Raw genomic sequence first — 22467 nt, forward strand, 5'->3', positions numbered from 1 at the left:
TAACTTGATTGGTGATGATAAAGCATCCGAAGAGGCCTTAGGGCACTGTCCTCCCGGTTATCAGAAAAATGACTTATTTCTTGACACTGAATAATGATTATCTTTGAGCATTTCCATCCGTGGGATTCTTCATGTTGCAGTAATTGTTGTAATGATCATGATGGTTGCATTTCTCGGTCAGTTTATAGTAAATCACAATCTCAGTGCCTCCATGGATGCTGTAGCTTCATGAATGGAAAGTCAAAATGGACAAAAGAAATACTGAATACACATTTTGAGGTGGGGGGGGGGATTGCCGAGATACGTTTTCCAAGAGAACTTAAAATTTTAAATAGTTGTGTTTTCCTTAACATCCCATGAATATTCGCAGTTGAGATCTCATATCCTTGCTATTTTATGTTTTCAAGATTTTGGAAGAATAGTTAAATTATTGTCACGCCAAATACATAGAACCAGAAATCTATTATCCTTAAAGAAGAAATAGTTCAAACAATTGAGAGGTACTTTTTTTTTTTTTTAATTGAAGTATGGTCAGTTACAATGTGTCCATTTCTGGTGTACAGCACAATGTCCCAGTCATGCATATCCATACATATATTCATTTTCTTATTCTTTTTTTACTAAAGGTTTTTACAAGATACTGAATATAGTTCTCTATGCTATACAGAAGAAATTCGTTTTTTTTAATTATCTATTTTTATATACAGTGGCTAGCATTTGCGAATCTCAAACTCCCAAATTCATCCCTAAAAATATGGAACACTTCACGAATTTGCATGTCATCCTTGCTCTAAGGGGCCGCGCTAATCTTCTCGGTGTCGCTCCAATTTTAGAATTTGTGCTGCCGAAGTGAGCATCAGAAGGACTTAACACTTCGTTTTAGTTCATTAATTCTTAAATCAGAACGGCTTTTAAAGTTAAATTATTTTTCTTTCATTAAACATATCCAAATATAAATGACTGTGGATGTATATATATAATTTTTTTCTTTATTGAATGATGTGAATTCTGCTGCCTTGTATTTGTCAAGAGATGTGTTCCTTAATTTAAAATAATTATGTATGTGAACTCAGCACTATTTATATATATAAAATAATATATACATATATATAATATATATATGTATATATTATATTATCATCAAACATATTCAAAACTCACCAGCATCTATTGTTACTTCAGTTAAAAAGCTAAATGGAAAATCGTAGTTAGGGTACTTGGATGGAGAAAGGGGAAGTTTAGTTTTTACCTTTCCAGCGTTAGTCCCTAAGAGTGTTTGATGACAGACTTACACAACGTCTCTTTAGTGACCCCACAGTGTAAACTAATTTTGTCCTTAAAATGGGCGGTAGGGGGATTTGCTTGGCTTACCCTGTATAAATGCCATATTAAGAGTGGATTTCCTTTGTATTGCGGTTCAACCCTGGTGGCATCCCGCAGCGCCATTCCTGAACCAAAGCACAGGAAAACCAGCTCCCCCCCCCCCCCAGACAGGGCCACACATGTGTCTGACGTCCCCCCGGATGGAAAACTGCCTGGATATTGATGGCTGGTTTTCAGGCACTTTGACCATCTCACCATAGATCTCTAGCCACGGACCGTGAAAAATAGCTTCTCCAGAGGCTTAGGAGACAAAGTGAAGGCCGTTGCATTTCCTCTTGGCATTCGCTGCTATTGTGAAAAAGGTCAGATGTGCAATTTAAAGTAGGCCGTGCGTGCCGCGTGACAAATGTCACGTAGAAAATGAAACTGCTTGAGCTGGCACTTTTGGCGAGTTTCCATAGGGTCCCGGTGTGCACCTCTCTCCCCCGTCTCGTGGATTTGCAAATCTCACCTGGTGCGAAATGCCTGCCCCACCGTGAACTGCAGGCAGGGAGGGAAGTGCTGTGAGTCAGAGATGGAAACTCTGTGCCCAGGAGAACGCTGAATAGAGAATAAAGTTGAGAAATTAAGCAGCACCCCAAAATATAGAGGGGAGTCTTGTAAATGACTGTCAGAACTGTTAGGAAGCTTATAGTTGAGGATGTAAACTGTCTAAAACTCATCAACAGAAATGCCAAAACCCACTGATGTTTATTGAAAGGCAAATCAATGTTATTTTATTTTCCTTGATTTTATTATACTTTGCCTAGCTTAGTGGCAAAGCTAAATGCATTTATCTGTGGGCATGGTCAAAGGAGCCTTCTCACACTTTGCTAGTGGGTGGATGAATGGATGGAAGCTTTTGGAAGACTCGGTATTAAAGATTCAAATTCCAAAAGAGACTCTAATTTTCTCTCCAGCAATTCTGTCCCAGGAATGTATGTTACATACTCGTGGCCTTAGTTCATTCAAGCTCCTGTAACAAAAATGCCACTCACTGGGGGTTTTAAACAACCGACATTTTTTTTTTCACTTGAAGTAGTCAGTTACAAGGTGTCAATTTCTGGTGCACAGCACCATGTCCCAGTCACGCATAGACATACATATATTCATTCTTCTTTTACATTAAGTTATAATTCACGCACGTTATAATAGTTTCAGGTGTACAACATAATGATAGAATATTTGTGTCTACTGCAAAGTGATCACTGTAATAAGTCTGGTTAACATTCCTCCCCACACATAGTTACAGAATTTTGAAGTCTTGTAAGATCTGCTCTCTTAGCAACTTTCAAATATGCGACACAGCATCGTTCACTGTAGTCTCTACGCTGTAGATGGCGTTCCCATGACCTACTATCTCTCAAATACTTTGCAAATAATCTCTATTGACAAATGCACTAGAGAGATGACTTTTACCCAAATTACAGGCTATTAGAAACATAGGATCTCCTTGGGTGAGTTCAGGTCATGAAAAGGTGGGTGGAGGGTAATTATTTTATATTGGAAAATTATTCAGTGAATTATTAAAAATATTTATTTGACATGACATGAATCGCCCAAGCCTTCATGCATCATAGCACACTTGAAGAAACATGGGGACGTCTCTCAGTTTTTTGTCTACATCTTTGGTGAGAAGGTTCCTGCAGCTCGACGTGGGTGGTGTAATCCTGCTGTTGGAAAATGGGATCATTTATTCCTTCATTTCTCTGCCTCGTCTGGCATTTGACTCCTCTTGGGTTTCCGGTTCCAGAGTTTTGGTTTCTTGTTTCTCGAGCATGGGCCAGGGGATGGCGTTCGGACGGAAGGGAAACACTTGCAGCAGTGAGATGGTGTAATGTCATGCCTTCCAGACCCAGTGTCCTTTTGTGTCCTTGAGATCATGCTTTTCCTTGAGTGGTTTGCCTCTGGAACGTCTCCCAGCCTCTGTCCCCAGGGAGGCAAACCCTTTCCTCTTGTCGGGGCCACATTGTCCAGCAGATCAACCGAGTGGGAAGACGGTCTTGCCCAGACACACCTTCTCACTCTGATGCTTGGCTTTTACCAACCTGGAGTGATTCTGTTGCCGAGTCCAAACTCGTTCTGCCTCCCACGTGACAGGCCAATAAATCGGGAGATGAGGTGTTGGGGCAAGGAATAGCGACTTAATTCGGAAAGCCGGCAGACCGAGAGGGTGGCAGACTAATGTCTTGAGAGCCATCCTGCTCTGGTCAGAATGCAGGCTCCTTTTATACAAACAAAACAAAACAAAACAAAACAAAACAAAACAAAACAAAACCAGGGGAGGGGGCGTGGTTGGTTGTTGCAGACTTCTTGGTGCAGGAATCCTTTGTTCCTGCAGCTGTCCACATGGGCCAGCTCATGGTGCTCCTGCAAAACCTCCAACGAAACAAATGTTATTCTCTGTTGTGCAACTTGTTACGTTTACGTGAGTGCAGAGCTAGCGAGACAAAGCCTAGAAAACAGGGCACGGGGTTCAGGCCAAAGGAACAGATCTGATATGGAGTCAGATTTGTTGTCCTCTAGTACAATTCCGGAACCTTCACCGCAGGCAACACTATCAAGTGACCCTGGGGTTTGGCGGCAACTTGAGCCGTCCCCCCAGCGACGTAGACCAGCTGTCTTGCTTGCTGCCCTGCCCACCTTGTATTTTGTTTCTCTTATAGCAAAGAAAAGGCTTATGTGAAAACTTGATATCCACGCTGTGTAAGTAGAATTGTGCAAACAATAAAGGTTAAAAAGTTTTTATTCCAACAATCTAAGCGCACAGTATATTTACCTTATCTAACTGATGACAGTGTATTTTTATTTTAGTTTATCAGATGGCTTTTTATTTTAAGAAGCTGAACGTTTTCTTTAGACTCAATGCACACCAAGTTGCATTTCAATAAATGCTGTGAAAACAAAGGTAACCTCGGGGAAAAAAGAAGGTAAAGAATTTGCAGGCAACGTATGTGTGCTTGTGGACATCTCAGATAGAGTTACCGTTACATTCGTAACTTTTCGTTATTCCATACCATAACGTCAGATGACTTTCTGCTTTGGTGGTGGCCCTTACGTACTTTCTGACGAGTTGATTTTGGTCGACCGAGGATGCCCATTAAGTGAGGTAGGTACCTGGAGAGACACACTCAGCACACACGTGCATGTCCATCTGGGCCACTACACGCAGGTGCGTGAGAGAACCCACACGCCCTTCTGCATGGTGCTACTCCCCTCCCTCCCTGTGGACGAGGACTGACGTGTACTGGGGGCACTGAGGGTGTCCTTCCAGGGGCCGTGAGGGTTTGGAGGAGAGGATACTTTTGTACTGGACAAGGAGAGGAAAAAATAACCAGGATTGGCTTCTGCAGCTCTGTGTGCACTTGTTCTGGAAAGTTACCCCAAAAGTGATGCACGTGGCCGCACCTCTAACTGCGGGCTGTGGTTTGCAGCCAGCCCTGCAGGTCATGTGGCCTCAACCGTATAAAGGTGTGGATCTGACCTGTAGGCAAATGAGGAGATGGTAGCCGGCAAGGGAAGGAACAGGGACAAAGCTCCGGTCTGAAATCGCTGGCCAGCATCCTCCCGCCTGACTGCCTGCCTCACAGCCGCCGTCTCTGCCATGAGCTTGGGGACGCCTGGGCAATTGTTGATCAAGATTTGACTATTACTTTAAATACTATTATCTTGTCTCCACTGGGTCAATTTGTTTTCCAAAGAAAGGCACCCTTGTTGCTTTTGGCCCAGGGAGAGTTTCCAAGCTAAATAAATTCCTCCCAAATAATAGGGAGTTTGCTTTTAGTCCCTACGGCGTCTGCGGCTGTCAGTAAAACACGCCAATCCCTGGAGAAGACATTTAGATCAGCTAAGAGAGATGCGCCACTATTATGTTTTCTTTCTTTATTTATGGGAGTACAGTTGAGCTACAATATGATAGTAGTTTCAGATGGACAACGTGGTGATTTGATGTTTTTCATAAATTCCACACCTTCCCAAGTTCCCCCTGTGTTATTGACTGTGTTTCCTCTGCTAGTCATGACATCCCTGTGATTTATTTATCTTTGTAACTGGTCGTTTGTAACCTCCTAATCCTTTCATTTAAATTTCAAATTTCTACTTAGTCCTGAAATTCTGACGCTGTGGACCTTGCCTATATCCCCTTTCGTGCATACTGAAGATAATTTTGCATCCTTGAAACTAGCTGTTTTCAGCTGACCGCCGTGAACCCAGGTGATCCAAGATACCCCCCTAACCTTTATGGCACTTCTGTTAGTTAGAATGTATTTTCCAATGGAAGGAACGCCCCCTCAAAGAAGTGTGTGACCCAGAAAGGAGGAAGGCTCCCTGATTTGGGTTCTGAGTGTCAGGATCACTCACTTGGAACATCAGATCTTCTTCTTTGTGTATGTCAGATTCCGTCGGAACCACATGGAATTGACGTTAGCTTGGACCTAAAACTGTCAAGTATTGTCACGTCCATAGGACTCCTATTGTACTTTGCATACATTCACGTTACTTCTCCTCCTAAATAGATAGTAAACGCCTCCAAAAGGCAGAATACATTTGCTTCCTGTCCCCACGGACCTCTTGTTAGAGAAAATGGCTGGGACAGAGGATGTTCACCCTGAAGAAAGCGTCGCTTTGAGTTTGATGGCTCTTGTGTGAAACCTCACCTGTGTGATCCGGGGTGAAAGTGTGCGGCTCTCTGCAAAACTGGTAATACGACCTCGTAGGATTGTGATACAGTCTTTGAAGTTATGAACTTTGCAGTAAACAAAAGCCCCTTTCCCTTTGGGTGACAAAAATGACACAGAGGACAACGCCAAGGTCCTCCTTAGTGTTTTAAACACACAAACGCCACTCACATCGGTGGAGTGTTTACTGTGTGCCGGATACAACTGTCTGCTTTAGGGTATTTATTCTCATACGAATCGAGCGTTTATTTAATTCCTACTGTGTGCCCGACACTGAAGAGCGAGCCGTAGCTGGCCCCGGGGCCCCCTGCTGTCGTGGCTGCACCTTCCGGCGGGGGGAGGTGAACGCGCAGAGACGGGCTCAGGATTATAAAGTCGGTCACTGTGGTCATTAAAGTAGGATGGCGGTGGGCGGTGCTTGAGGAGGACGCAGATTAAGGAAGGAGGTTAGGACGCGCGTCTCTTCTGGGCGGCATTCGAGTAGACAGTGGACGTAAACCTTATCTGAATTTTCCGAGTAGGGCCAGAAAGTGACATTACTTATGAACGTGATTTTATAGACGTGGACACGGAGCATTAGGGCGAGGAGATGACTCGCAGTCTTCAGATGAGGCGCGGGGCTAGCAGCCTTTCCAGCTAGACTCTCTGGCCACTGCGCACAGACTGTTAACATCATCGCGACAACCGTGACGAAGGACAGAGGGCACCTCTCAGTTCTCTTTACGAGGGCATGCCCCTCCTTTTATTACCTCGTTCAGATGCCCCCGGACCGTGACTCAGGGAGCGACGGGGAGCCAGTCCTGAGTGGTTTCCACGTGATCTAGAAACTCGCAGTACGGTACTTGTGATCTGTGGTGAATTAGAAAATGGTGACTCTTGTCACAGTGGCTGGGGTCACTGGGTAACCCGGTGGACATCGGGTTTTGGGTACATTGTTGGGAGCGTATAATTAGAGTTGCTCTGCTTAGTTGTCATGGAAACAATCCTGTCCCTTCATCCCCCATCACAACCAGCTTGGCCAGGATGGGCATACTCAGTAGTGAGACGCGACAAGTCAGAAGAGATCAGAAGTTAGTGGAGAAGGACCAGGAGGAGAGGGACTTAGAGCAGAGACAACATGGATGCATGGCCGCAGGGGAGGTGAACCTTTCGGAGGCCACTCCACTGCCTGAACCTCTGTCTTCCCTTCCCCTCCTTCTTTTTCTCTTTTCTTTTCTTTTCTTTTCTTTTCTTTTCTTTTCTTTTCTTTTCTTTCTTTCTTTCTTTCTTTCTTTCTTTCTTTCGTTCTTTCGTTCTTTCGTTCGTTCTTCCTTTCTTTTCTTCCTTCCTTCCTTTCTTTCTTCTTCCTTCTTTCCTTTCCTTTCTTTCTTTTCCTTTCCTCCTTTCCTTCTGTCGTTCCTTCCTTCCTTCCTTCCTCTCTTTCCTTCCTTTCTTTTCTGTTCTGTGAATACTGATGAACCCTTGTTCTTGACCCTGAGGCCACACTAGTAAACAGTTTACACAAATGTCTTTCTCTCCGTAGTGGGGGAGGAAGATGATAACCCAGTAAACAAATCCATGAAGAACAGAATTTCAGACTGTGATAAGAACTGTGAGAGTAACTTTAAGTGTATGATGGGGACACTTAAGCCTGCACAGCCAAGGAAGGTCTCCATGAGCATTAGGAATTCAGGGTGCTAGGGGAAAGACAGGGGGAAAAATATAGAAATGCAAAGAATAGAACAATTTTATCCCAGAGAAATATTCTGGGGTACACTTTGGGCTTCTCACCCTGTGAAATAGCCTTGCAAGTTTGCTGAAATGTAATAAACTTGACAGTAGGAGTTCAGGGTCATGCTGCAAGGAACCCAACTTTCTGTGGGGCCAGAGGGATCAGACAAGGCGCATTGCTGTAAATCCCATGTGCAGTTTCCAAAACTGGTGACCGACCAAACCGAAGAAATGTCATTTGCCAAGCAAACAAAAATGCACTGAACCTGGCAAAGAAGTGTCTTCCTACAAATTCTTGCCTTTTCATAAGCCTGACTTCTTCTTTTTTTTTATTTTATTTTATTGAGTTATAGTCAGTTTACAGTGTTGTATCTCTTTCTGGTGCACAGCACAATTTTCCAGTCGTACTTGAATATACATATATTCATTTTCAAATTGTTTTTCACCGTGATCTACTACAAGATCTTGTATATATCTCCCTGTGCTCTACAGTATAAACTTGTTCATCTATTCTATATATACCTGTCAGTATCTACAAACCTCAAACTCCCAGTCTGTCCCTTCCCCCCCCTCCCCGCTGGCAACCACAAGTTTGTTTTCTATGTCTGTGAGTCTGTTTCTGTTTTATATTTAAGTTTATTTGTCTCCCTTTTTTTACTTTTTTAGATTCCACATATGCGTGATATCATATGCTGTAAGCCAGACTTCTGTATTAATTTCCCTTTTGGTTCAATTGGTCAGTGGTTGGATAATTAGCTTGGTGCTTCTCATATAGAGAAGAGATGAGAGGAAAAAAAAGGGGGCAATTCCTATTAAAGCTAGAGGAAAAAAATTTGAGGAGAAATGAGACAATACTGGTGTATAAAAGTGTAGAATTTCAGAATGTAATATTACTGATGCTAAGGCAAATTGTGAGATAAGATCACATAAAAATATGTTTGCACCCCACGATATAAATTCCTCCCTATGGATTAGTTACCAAAATTGGAACACAAACATTTTCAAACACACAACCTGTGACCATATTAGGCTTGGCAGGTTGTACATGACTTCTTATATTTAAAATGTATGTGGGAGTGAAAGAAGAAAGATTTTAAAAAAAATGTATGGTTTGGAATTTTAATGAAAGAACATGTTGGAAGTAGGGGCTTTGTTCTTTTAGGCTCAGAAAATCACCGATGATGCTAAAAAACAGCCCCTCAAGCGTTAATTGGCATCCATTTGAAATGAGCGCTGAACACTGAGAACCATAGCGCACGCTATCAGTCAGATGAACCTTGTAACCCCTCATTTTCCTCTGCCGAGGAAATAAGAAAGACCCATAGGGTTAGTCTGCTTAATTGGTATTTTTATTTCAGTGACGCAGTAATGAGTGTGGTTGAGTACATCCAGCATTTCCACCTGCAGCTTTCGGCACATCACATGGTGGCCGGTACGGGGCATTGGAGAGGATCAAGTTTCCCCTGGAGTTTGTCTGGGAGCCGATGCAGAGAGGGTCCCAACTCTGACTGCAGAGCGTTTCCTCCAATGTGGGTCCTAAGAGACGATCAAGGCTAGACCATTGTACCTTTGTAAGATGTTTGCTGCCATGAAACTCTCAAACAGTGCATCAGAACCACTAGGAAGAAAAAAAAAGAAAAAAGCCAGATTCCACCAGAAGCTCTCTATTCCTAAATGATAATGCCTCAGACCCTCTTAATCTACTGCGTGGTCACGTCTGTGTTGTAAGCTGTTGCTGCTGTGGGTGATTCTGATACGGTCCAGGTAAGACCGGTTTATGCGGCTGTTTATGACGCTGTTTTTTGTTGCCCTGCATTCACGTGTTAAGAGACCTGTGATGCTAAACGTTCATTCCCCTTTGCCGTGTTGTAAGTGAGGTCGGTTCTACCCTCCCCTAGACCCTCTAATGTCAGTCTGCAGTGCAGAGATCACGGCATCCTCTTGGGATTAGAGTTACGCAGAGATTTTGCTGGTATGTCTTGGAGACTGACTTTAATGATGAGGAATTGGGAGGGAAAGAAGGTGCTACATCAGGGCAGAGTTCATGTTTCTGGCTGTGGGGGCCAGTCCACGAGGGAATGGAAACCGTAAGAGATTGCTCCTGAGATGACCTCAGTTCTTGTCTGTCCTCCCCGTGTTCTCCTCCCACCTCCTTTTAGGTCCCCACTGTCTTGCATCTACATGATGGTCACTCTCCCTCTCAGGAACCTCCATCTTCAGTGACGTGTCTAGAGTTATCTGTAAAAATACAGACGTGGGTAAGTGGAGGGCACAGCTCAGTGGTACAGCATGTGCTTAGCATGCGTGACGTCTAGGGTTCCATCCCCAGTAGCTCCATCTAAATAAACAAACAAACCAACCTAATTATCTGTCCCCCACAAAACCCAAAAAAACAAAAAACAAAAAATTGAAAAAAAAAGACATTAAATTGAAATACCGATGTGGTCACCTTTCTTTCCTGCTGGAAATGCTTTAGACGTTCCCTGCTCTTTACGAGTTTCGTCTCCACCCCTGCCCATCAAGTCCAGGAAGACCAGATCAGAGTCTCAGCAGACCTGGTACCCCTTCCATTCGATTCCTAACACACTCAACCTTCTCCGTGAAGCTTTCTGTCTCCGCGCTGCTCACGGGGTAACTACGTCCCCTCCAGCGTGCCCTTCTCGGTAACTTCCAAAGGCTCTGATTTATCTTACGTCTCTTGCTTCCGTGGCAGCGGTCTTGCCCGTACACGTGTGGGCTGCTGGGCGCACCAGCCCAGTACCTGGCCTGCAGCAAGCTCTCCAGAAGTGATGGTGTAGCTACCAGAGCTCCCTCTGCTCGCACACGTTTTCCTGAGCACCTTTCCTCTGTACCGTGACCGTCGGTTCTCCGTGAGTCAGTCTGAATTACAGACGTGCAGTCATACAGACTTCGGTTTCATTCTTCCTTCCTGATTTCACTCCCTTCTCCTGCCTGGTCAAGGGCTGCTAATTGGCTGTCTCTGCTTCTCCGTCTCTTCATTGGTATAATCCTGTTAGGCGGCCGTGCTGTCTGCTGTTGCTAAGATGATTTGAATGGGGTCAGACTTTAACAGTATCGGCAGGTAACATAGTGACAAGACCTTCACTCCCTTGCATGAGAATCTGACCTTTGTTTGACTGTCTGGCTCTGTTCACCTTTCAACCAGTTGAAGGGCAGGGCAGTAATGATCGTGGTCACTTGCCTTACCATACAGGGGTCACCATTGCAGGAAAGTGCATCTGGGACTGGGTAGAACCATGAAGAACTACAAGAATTCCACAGGCGATGTTACAACCTTGGCTTCCCTGAGGGCAATGTCTTGGGTAACTGCCATGTTCACTCTGGGGATCCTGGGAGCTCTGCTTCTGGGGTGTTTGTAGGCAATGTTGGCTCCTGTGAAGCCAGGAGTTCCTACACCAGGGAGAAGCTAACCCCCATGTGTGTGGACCTCGTAGAGATCTTGTCTCGTGGCATCTGAGTGGCCACCTGTGGAGTCAATAGCTCCCAGATGCCTGCTGCAGCCCTGCTGACAAGCTCCAGCTCCCTGTCCTCTGTCCTTCTGAGTTGGCTGGCGCCCTGCTGACCTTGGATGGTCTCCTGACCATGCATGTTCAGTTGGACCTAGGAAGACCCCCCCCACTGGGCATTAACACCGAGCAGAGTGCTGGCTCAGCAACCCGTTTCCTCTCTGATACCTCTTCCCTGCTTGGAAAGCCCTTTAGTTCTAACTTAGTCATCACTTCTCAGACCCAGCTCAGCCTTTACATCTTGCAGTAGTCTTTCTTGATCTCTCACCCCACACTTTAAAAGTTTTTTCTACCTGTGTCTCCTCATTTCACCCTTTCCTAGTTGATGATGCAGTTTCTTATATATTGTCTGATGACTGCCCCTCCAGTCACCACCCTTGCGTATTTCACCCTCGCCTGCATCATGCACTCCCTGAGGGTAGAGACCATGCCTTACTCATCTTCCTTCTTCAAAGCATAAAATACCACAATGGCACAATAAATTTTCTTTCGTGAGCCTCTCTTCTGTTCTGTTGGCGCACAGTGACACAAATTTGGCAAAGGTGGCATAGGTCCTCTGGTGAAAATTTGACCATCGGGGACAATGCTAGAATAGATCGTAAATCTCAAGTCCAACTGTGTGTATGTTATCCTAATTTTAAAATATATGAGCTTGGCGCCATTGCTGTCAGTCTGTATGATTCATTAGTTCATTCCAACAGCAAATATTTATCAAGTTCCTTATCTGAACAAAGCAGAGTCATAACTGCTATTGGGAAAAAATGGGGGCAAAAAACCCCCCAATTTCTAGAGTAAGAGAAATAAAATATGGATGACGTTAACTTTCAGACAAGGCAGGGGGATGATTCTGGACTTGTGCTGTGTGGATAAAGAGGAGGCTTAATGCTGTTTAGATTGTAGCACAAGGAAGGAAGTCATAAAAAGGTTTTGTTTTGACTGGCTTTTAAAATACACATCAAAAGGAGGCTCTGGGATTCACAGATAACTCAAAGTATATTGGAAAGCTTACCTGATGACTAGAAAAATGGAGGAATTCCTTAGAAATAGTGCCGTTGGAGGGCTGTTAGTCCCCGCTCAGAAACTCACACCTGTGGTCTTCAGTAGTTCCATTTGTTTTGCAGGGAAAAGAGAAAGACAAGGTGGAGAAAAATGTCCCTGACAGGTAGATTATTCAGGCAGCAAAACCTCCCTCAAACCCCAGGGAAATCCGTCTCCAGCTTTCTCTTGCAGTCCCCGAGAGTAAGAGGACGCATACACCCTCCACGCTATCCTGTGGACCAGTACCTATCTCAGCTCATGGGGGGAAAAAAGGGGGAAAAAGAACATGAGTTTGCCAAGGATGTTTCTGTAGTCTTTGGGTAGTCTTCAGCTGTCCGTGGTGCTGAATTTGTAGTGGTGGTGTCACATTGACGAGCCAGATCCCTGGACTTCTCCAAAGGCTCATTGGGTGCTACTTCAATTTCACGCAGCCAGGCTATTGTCTATAAAGCAGTCTCCCCAAGCATCTTCATTAATGATGGGTGGGAGACCCTGCTGGCCCTGTTAAAATTCAAATCCTGCTCATGGCAGAGTGAGGCCAGGATTTCAACGCACATCCAGATATCCCTCCAGCCTCATGCAGCGCACAGTGTATGTGTCCGTGATGTTATGCTGTACAACAAGGTGCAGAGCAGCTGCCTGTGTTCAGCACTGGGATGACATCAGTCTGATTAGGGCTTCCCTCCCAATCACAATGGCAAGAAGCACAAACCTGCAAACCTGTAACATGCCTGACTCTTCAGGATCTGCCTTCCTTGCGGTAAGAACAGTTCTCTATTAGTCTTTTGCTTCACTGCTTTTAGATTTCGTTCCAGAAGCACATTTTACTATTGTTATAAAGGCTTTAACTTTAAGTTTAAACTAATCTTAAATGGACACATTTTTGGCTCCCGCCACCATGAATATACCATCTCTTGGCTACAATGATTAACTTCTTAATTGTCATGAAAATATGGTGCCTTTGGTCCCAAATGGTTTCTTACTCTCTCAGGCAAAGATTTCATATGAGCTAAGATAAGACTTGGGTTTCATATGAATACATTTTAAGGTTTTCCAACAAAGAGAGAGTTTCTCTGTCCAAGCTTATGGGAAATCTGTATTGAGTGAAAAAAACCAATACCGTTAAAATATATTGTATTGACATTTGAGAAATAACTGAGTTTTCAGTAAAGCCAGCAGTTTTAGTAGTTAAAGTTGTGTTTCTAACATCTTCATATTCTTGTTTTAAGGGTTATATACATTTTTGTTTGTTTGTTGATGGAGGTCTTGTTTTTGCTGTTCACCTGTCCTGCTACGGTGGAAACCTCTCAAGAATAGGGTGTTGTCTTATTTAACAGGTGGTGTGGTGTCAGGCACCTAGAGGGGGAAAAAAACTTCATGAATATTAAGTATGAGTTAGTCGATGATTGTAGTGGCTTTCTGTTGTATTACATTCATGCGTGTTTCACTCCCACATCATTATTTTCCATCTAGAAACTAGAATTCTACTTCATTATCTCAGTACATCAGGTATCCAGATAGTCTTCCTCCATTTTGCATTTCAGGATGAATAAAATTATTAGAAATGTTCACAGTAAGGCTTCTCACCTCAGCAAAGGGCGGATCTTGTTATGATGACAAATAACATCAGTGTAACTGATGGGATCTTCTCTAAAATGATTAAACATGGTTTACGGATTCTGTTTCTGAATAAGCTACTGGATCATGAGATGTATTTCCAAGTGATGTTTTTTAAACTGTTAAATTTAAGTTTGACTTTCTGTAAGATAATCTTCTGAGATTTGAAATCCACAAGAAAATAAATGACTGATATTAATCAGTGATCCTTCACCTTCTTTCATAACAGCAATTGACAGTTACTTTTGTCTTTTTGCGGGCAGAAGGGAGGTAATTAGGTTTTGTTTATTTACGTATTTTTTTAATGGAGGTACCGGGGATTGAACCCGAGATCTTGTGCATGCTACGCATGTGCTCTACCACTGAGCAATTACTTTTGACAAAGTTGTTACTTTCATAATACTATTTTCTGATCCGGATCTTCCTTGTTATTAAATTTTTATTCAACTTTGTTCCCATAAGTCTTATCCCTTCAATGCTTGCACCAGAACTGTGTCGAATTCTTTTCTGTCTCCCTTGCACTTAAGCTGGATACCGCTCACTACTGGAGGTTAGATAAATCTCGGTAATTTGGCTGGATTCCTTGTGGTGGAATGTTCACCTATGCTGTTGCTCTCAGATGAAGGGTGTAATGAATTACAAAAGTGATCTAAGCTTGGTTCAGTGACATTCAGGCATTAAAATGGAATTACCTCTTCAGAGCAAACCTGTCCTTTGAACTGGATGCACCTTGGTCAGCTTTCAATACACTTTCCCAACCTGCCTGTAGTCAGGGGGCATCAGAGATGAATGGGGCCAGGAAGACACCTGAGGACTCATACAGGGACTCTTTCAGAGGAAGCTTCCTTTCTGGTAATAAAAGGGGCCCGTACATTTTTCGCCAACTACTTCCCTTCCGTTCACCTGGATGGGGGTGACGTGATCTCATGTCAGGAGCTGCAAACCTGAGGACGAAGTAGAAACTGAGTGCCAACCCTGGCAGGGTCGTGAGATGGAAAGAGATGACCTGGGCTCCTGTGGGCATCATTGACAAGCTGAGCCACAAGCATCTATCACTGGCTTTCTAACTGTCAGGTTAAAAATATCTTCTTCTTCTTTCATAAAGTTCCCAATTTAGGCTTTCCAGTACACACTGCCGGATACTCCTTAACTACGATTGTGGGCTTTAATCAGAGATAAGATGTCGTGCGCTACCATAAAACTGTATGGTAAACACAGCGAGACTGGATTTGAAAATACAGATCCTACACAGCAGAAAATGCCGTGAAGATACATGGATGGATTATTGGGGATTTGAAAAGGGGTATTTCTTTTGTTTCAGTTTTGAAGCAAAAGAAATGGCGCCAAAAGACAAATTCTCCTCTCTTTTGCTTTAGAGAGGAACAGAATCTCGTAGACCTGAGAAGAGGATTATCACTACAGTGTTCATATAAATGAGTGATTCCAGCGTGAGCCTGCATGCCACTTGTATCCATCTGTTTCAATTTTTTTGGCAAACAGAGTAACGATTAGAAATGTGTGTAAGTCATAAAAATAATAACATGAAATGCAGATCATCCCAAATCCCCTAGGCATTCCCCCTGTGAGAGGAGATCTGTGATATGGGGTAACTGGATTATGGAGAGCTCGCCTACCCAGGCAAGTGCTTGGAGATGTGCCAGGACCTGGTGTGTACCTGGATTGTAACACAGCATGGTCATGGAAGTAGACTCCAGTGACCACAATCCAACTCTAATACAGGAATGAAGTAGACTAAAAGACAAAACTTTTATTATAAGCATGTGTGTGTGTGTGTGTCTGTCCATCCGTCCTCTGGGGTTAAGGTGCCAGAGTAACCACTGCTATGAAAATAACAGTGGCAGAAAGATAAGAGAAGGAACGATCCAAGCAAGAAGAAAAAGATGAGAAGAAAGAGAAGGTAGGAAGGAGAATTGGCATCTCTGGAGGATAGGAGGACCTCAGGATCATCGCACGCAGTGTACTTATAAGAAAGAAGCCAAAACTCACCAGCGACCCACGTCTGTTTGTGGATGAACACTGAGAATGGCAGTCGTGGGCGGATGAGGGACGGTTGTCAACTTGCATGCCTCCTGAGACTTTTCTTAATCCAGATTGTCTGCATTTGCTTGTTTATTGTCTTGAGTGGCATTTAAACAGTGAAAGGGAATGTCAACTGGGTAAAGCCATGTGGAAAAAAAAAATACCAAGGGTCTGAAGAGGGCATGCAGAGAAGAAAGTGGAAGATAAATAGATAGGCTCTGAGACCAACATGAAAGTGCATGGCCAGAAAATGGACTTCTCTTTCTACAGAAGAATTGCAGAGGACAGAAATGATAGGACACTGAACATCTGAAAAGTAGAGGACATTTGTAAGGAAAGGTAATCACTGAGGAAGAAGAACACATGGAATCATGTTACATATCCGAGTAGAACAACCCCGGATGGGAGTGGCAAACATCACATCTGATTCACCACTGTGTTAAAACATAGATACCTGACTCAAACCTTTGCTGATATATCTGAGCACTAAACACTAAAACTGGTACAGAGAGTGCTGTTGAAAAATAAGCTTTATACCCCTGCAAAGGAAAAAGTTTTAAAAAATTAAAAAATGAGTATTATACTTAAAAATCAATCTTAAGTATAATTTGTTGGAACCATCTATTCTGTTTCCTAGCTGAATGTAGAATTGTTAAAAACATATTTGGCATGTTTTATTTTGTTGTTTTTGTTGTTGTTGGCATTTTTAAATGAGGAATTTAATTACTTGGAAAAGCAGCCTTAAAAAACCAAACAAATAACCTTAGTGAGTCAAGAAGCATAAGAGAAAATTTTAGGCACCAAAAAAATTGAGGCCATGTTTTCTGACCCATCCTACGTGAGTTGGATGGAGAATTTTTTTTTTTTTTTTTTTTTTTTTTGCAAAGAGCAGATTCCATTTTGGTGCACTAAAGCAAAATTTCCAGAACGTCTATATTGAAATCAGCTTTGAAGAGGAAGCCCTGGCTGTATGGTAGACATCCTATTCAAGTATTCAGTTACTTAACTCCCAACTATCTCATCCTCCCTTGAAAAAAGCTTGGGTGATAAAATATGATTAAAAGTGATCATTGTGTGTAGTTCAATTCTCTGTTGTCCTTTGTTTCTTATTCTTTTTTTTTTTTTTTTTTTTTTTTTTTTTACTTTTCTGTATTTTCCTGAAGTTCGGAATTGAACATGTAGGACCTTCTAATCATAAGCAGTGATGACTTTTTTTCTTTGTCAGTCCATTTGCGTCTTAGTAGTTTCCACACCCTCTTGATCTCCTGTGCATTTCTGCTTCATTCCACTGCACAAACTCTATTCTGTTGTTGACTCCACTGTATGTTTCTGTTTCCACTTACATTCCCTGTGCGCACGCACACACACACACACACACACACACACACTTCACCAAAGAGACTGCTGCTCTGTGCCTTCCTCTCCCTGATCATGCTCTCTATGTAGATCTCAGCATGCACCTGCCTACCTGGTTCTAAGGTGAGATAATCATACACGTGTTTCCTGGAAATGGAATGGCACCCAGGAGAAGGTCGGCACATCTCTTCTGGAAGGGAAACCTCTTCTCTGAGGAACAGCAGAGGTTCACGGGTTTTCAGAGGCAAGGTAGCCTTTGGTCCTCCTGTGAAAGACGGAGGCTGGCTTCATCATCCTCCAGAAGCTATTCCCAGATGTGCAGCTTCATTACCCATCTGCTGTAAAGCAGAGAAAATGTTGATAAAATCGTGACACAGGCGAACCCTGCTTTTGAAGATTCTTTTAGGACTCTTAAGACTTCATGAGAAAAGAGCTGGGAGGAGGTAGGCACAGAATGGGGTGGAGGTGACAGAAATAAAAGCACAACCCTTTGAAAACCAGAGAATATATGCAGTTCATCAAATTGTTACATGTCTGTGCAGAAGGGCTATAGACTCATTGGTGACATCTCAAAATAGGACAGCGAAAGTGAAGATACGTATGTTCATGTCTGACTGAAGCATTGTGCTGCACACCAGAAACTGACACAATGTTGTAAACTGACTATACTTCAATTAAAAAAAAAATATATATATATATAGGACAAAAATAGGGAAGAAATAAAAGGAACTGAAATATCAGTTCACCGGTGATAAAAAGCAGGAAGCCAAAGGAGCAAATTAAGGTGAAGCCACCTGCAGCACTGGAAGCAGCCGTCTGAGCCATGCCTCGGTAACCTTGGAAGGACGTCTCAAGTATTTCTGTATTTGGTGAAACTCCTTCTGTACAGTTTCTCGACTTGTCCTTTGTTGATCATCACTTCCCCTAACCTGAAGATTCGACTTTTCAAGTAAACGAGTCTCTAACATTTTTAAACATTCATTTTTTATGCTTTATGCATCAGTATAGCAGTGTGTATAATTTCCCCCCAAAACAACATTCACATCATAGTATCTTTTAATAATTGATTTTTACTATTGATTCTTCCAACCAGTATCTTAGTGCTCAATGTGTGTTCGGTATTGTTCCAGGCATTGTAGACTGCATCCTTGTCAACACAATGGAGAAAATTTCCTGCCTCATGAAATTTATATTCTATGCAGGGGATGGAAAATAAACTTAAGAATTAGATATGTTCTGTGTTATTTGGGGGAAGCGATGAGCGCTATGGAAAAAACAGAAGAGGATAAAGTAGATTAGGACTGCCGTGGAAAGTGCAGTTCTAAGTAGGGTGGTCAACATGCACCTCACTGAGAAGTGAGAATGTGAGGAAAGAATTGAAGGAGGTGAGGAAGGAAGCCTCGCCTGAAAGGCGTCCCAGGCGGAAGGTGCAGCCAGCACAAAGGCCCTGGAGTGGGAGGGCTTACAGCTGCATTAACCAGTAAGAGTGAAAGGGATCAAAGTGGGATGAGACCATGAAGAGCTTTGACTTTAATTGTGAGAACAAAAGGAGAACAATTAGAAGAATAAGGGGTGGTGAGTTCACTTCAGCTGCCTTGTCAAGACGAGGCCACGGGGCAAGAGCAGAAATCAGGGGACACGTTAGAAGGTGAACGCAGGAGTCAACATATATATATATTCCTTTTCATATTCTTTTTCATTATAAGCTATTGCAAGCTGTTGAATATATTTCCCATGCTGTACAGTAGATTCTTGAAACGAAAGCAGTAAATAAGAGAAAGGAGTGAAGATACATTTTTGTGTTTTCCGTAATTAAAGTGGGTGCCTCAGCTGCTTATGAGTAGGAAGGCATTTGAAGCGGAAGAAATTTGTCATGTGTTCAGTTTATGCCCAAGAGTAGTGAGATGAAGTCAGCTGTATGATCAGCTTGGTGATGCATAAACCTATCCGATGTTTTCTTGAAGTGTCTTGTCTCAGGGAAGAGTCCTTGTGCCATCTTGAAGAAAAAAGAAAAAAAGACTTGGTATCATGAACATAGACAAGATAGGAGAGCGATGCTATATATCGTGCAGACAGAAAGTGGCAAAAAAAAAAAAAAAGTGTCTTCTCAGTAAATAAGTGGCTGGCTTAAATTCTCATCATTTTGGGTCCAGATCTTATCCTGGAGTCTCGGCTGAAGTCAGCCTTCACCACGTGGCGTGCTGTGACATGTGCTTATCCTTTAAGCAGAAAGCATTTGTTGACAACACACCACGCGCTGCAGGAAGGCAGATGCTGCAAAAGGAACACGGGTTCCCAACAAGCTTCACATCTTGTTGGGAAAACCACCCAGACTGTAATTAGGGATTAAGAGAATGTGTAATTAACTGCCAGCGTGTTGCGGGGTCGGGGCGGGGCGGTGCATAATTAGAGGAGAAGGCGACACAGATGTCTGAAGGTGCTGAGGGTAGGTTTTAGACAATAACGGAGGATGGAGGGGAACACCACCCACGTGGGCTGAACTCGTCAGGGAGTGCTTTGGGTTTCTCTTGTGTTGTTCCCCTCTCACCCGTGTTCTTTGAGTTCGATGCTCTTCCTGTGAATGGTAGCTTTTTCGGAGCATCTCTTACTTTCTCAGAGAATTGCTTCACCCCGTAGACGGAGAGGTTCATTCACAGATACACAGTGACCTTGAATTTCCATTCCACTGGTAGGCAGAGGGGAGCTACCAGTGAAACCGAATCACATTGACCGCCTTTCCGAAATCTGCCCACGTACGCGTGTAAGTCCATGGGGTCCGCTGCGTGTGTTTTGTGAGCTAATTCTAGAACCTAATTCACTTTGATCAGTAGCCTCATGTGGCTTCCGTGTCTTGCCTTCACAATCAAACATCTCCGTGGTTCATCTTTCAGTAGACCATAGGTCAGGTAATTTGGGATGACACTTGTATTAATCTTCAGTGATTCATCCTGTACTAGAGGTAAACACATCCGTCTTGTTAAATCCATAGCACGGTTGTCTTTTGTTATTTTAAGCAGGTTATACAGGTGGCATAGACAAGTGAGGTAGATTGTGTACACAGACCACGTATAAGACGTACAAGTGTTGTGCCCAGAATCCACCTTGTGTTTAACTATGTTATGTTTTTTTAATTGAGTTATAGTCAGTTTACAGTGCTGTGTCCATTTCTGGTGCACAGCACAATTTTTCAGTCATACATGAATATATATATGTTCATTTTCATACACCTTGTGTTTAAAATCATGTTTTATGACTCTAATTACAAGTAAAATCTTGTATCAGTCATGCAGTTTGAGTCCCTTATTTCTTAAATAACTGTTAATGTAATACGTCTTTTCCTTAAAAAAAAACCCATAATACTCCCTTTGTCTGTCAAACACTAAACATAAAAATCCCTAACAGGTGGGTCATTTTCATACACCTGCAAAATACGCGAGTCAGTATTTCAATAGCAGACTTTTAACAAAATAACTGCTTCCATATTTGTTTGCTTTCATTTTTTGGATCAGATAATTAATTTTTATGCAGTTTTGAATCCTCTCTGTGTAGTGAATTGAGGCAAACGGGTATTCGTTTTCTTCAGCCTGACAGCTGAATACCTGGAACATATTACATCATGTTTTGTGTGCGTAGATTTCCAATTTGTCTACAGCAAATGGCAGCTGTTACAAAACTATCTTAGACTGTAACGAGTCACGCATCCGAGCCGTCGGTGCTTCAAATTGTACGTGTGTTATAACACGAGAGTCCACCTTCCGTGAATGGAAAACCTCTTTTTCTCTTCTTTGTGACCGTTGACACCTGAAATTCTGCCCGGAACACCAGGCGTCTGTGTCCTTTTGGACACTTTCCGTGTGTCTGCAACATCTTGTTGGGACTGATACTTGAAAATTTGAAATGTGCATTACCCCATGTCTCCAAATCTTATCTCGTGCTGATGAGTTTTAGGTGCACTTTTTAGACGGGAACTTGATTGCAGCTGGCTAACATCCTACGCTGAGTGTTTCGCTGAGTTACTTTTGGGTCCCCTGGTGGCATTTTTTTCGTTTATTGACTTCCACTGTTCACGCTACTAATTTGGAAGTAGAATCTTCTTTGCTGTTGTCCTGGTTAACAGTCCTGTCAGTTTATGTATCCATCTCCCCGTGGGTCACATCATGTAATTAATTACAGAAAAAAAAGTTAAGTACGTTGTATTCAAATTAGAACCTTGAGCCTGCATGGATATGAATGAAGTTAAATTAGCCGGCCGGTCTGCAGTTCCGTGTTCATGAAGTCTCTGATCTGTACCCAGATACCTGTGCATTTTAATGATGTTTAAATATGAAAAATATATCTCCACCTGTCTGTCTGTCTATCAACCATTTTATTTGTCTGTCTGTCTGTCTATCAATCTATCATTCTGTCTAACTCTATCCATCTATCAATCCATCATTCTATCAAGACACTTTGTAATTTAATCTCTTTGATAAACGGTTACTATGTTATTCACTAATCCTTATTCTGAATAATTTTGAGCCTCTTAATGGTTTCCACCACGACTCTGCTCCTCTTCTGGGTGTCCGTCTAGGCGTCTCAGCCTTCGTATACTTGAGAATTGTTGGCGGGTCCCACGACCCCCAGCGTGGTCCTCGCTCCTCGAACCTGATTCTGCAGAATCGCACTACCTCTCAACAGCCAACCAAATCCGTTTTCCTACGACCAGGTTCCCGGAGCCGCTTTTCCGACGTTGGGAAAACACTGCTGCTCGGTGCAGGCAAAAACCCACGGCACGTGGCGGGTCACTCCGTCAACATCACGCAGCTGCCTTTTTCGGCATGCTTTGTTTTCTGCCATGATCCTGTGATGACACGACCTGTTTATTCTCACCACCTGAACGCTTTAGATCAGCACCCCTGCTCCCGTAAGTGTCTCGTCCTGTTGTCTTGGTTTTCCTACGCAGCTCCACATCGTTAGCAATATCCATAGCATCTCTGGAGACACTGCCCGATAGCGGAGGAAGGTGCTGTTCTTCAGGCCGATCCGATCACCGCTGACACTGGCTTGGATTTAGGAGTTGTCTGTCTCTTTCCACTGGCGTTTGCCAGTAGCCTCCTTTTCTTGGTGACCTGCGAAATATTTTCTCGTCACACCGGGCTGGT

General features: G+C 43.1%; 1 protein-coding gene and 1 non-coding gene across 5 annotated transcripts in view; one reads left to right on the forward strand and one right to left on the reverse strand.

Annotated features, from left to right (window-relative positions):
- Window positions 1-22467, forward strand: part of LOC135320456 (neuroligin-4, X-linked) — a 303270-nt gene that overhangs the window by 131717 nt on the left and 149086 nt on the right. The gene's annotated exons all lie outside the window — the stretch shown is intronic.
- On the reverse strand, window positions 749-857 carry LOC135320463 (U6 spliceosomal RNA). The gene has a single exon (XR_010379616.1). It is a non-coding gene; the product is annotated as a U6 spliceosomal RNA (small nuclear RNA).

Source organism: Camelus dromedarius, chromosome Y (genome assembly GCF_036321535.1).
Source record: "Camelus dromedarius isolate mCamDro1 chromosome Y, mCamDro1.pat, whole genome shotgun sequence".
Lineage (NCBI taxonomy): Eukaryota > Metazoa > Chordata > Mammalia > Artiodactyla > Camelidae > Camelus > Camelus dromedarius.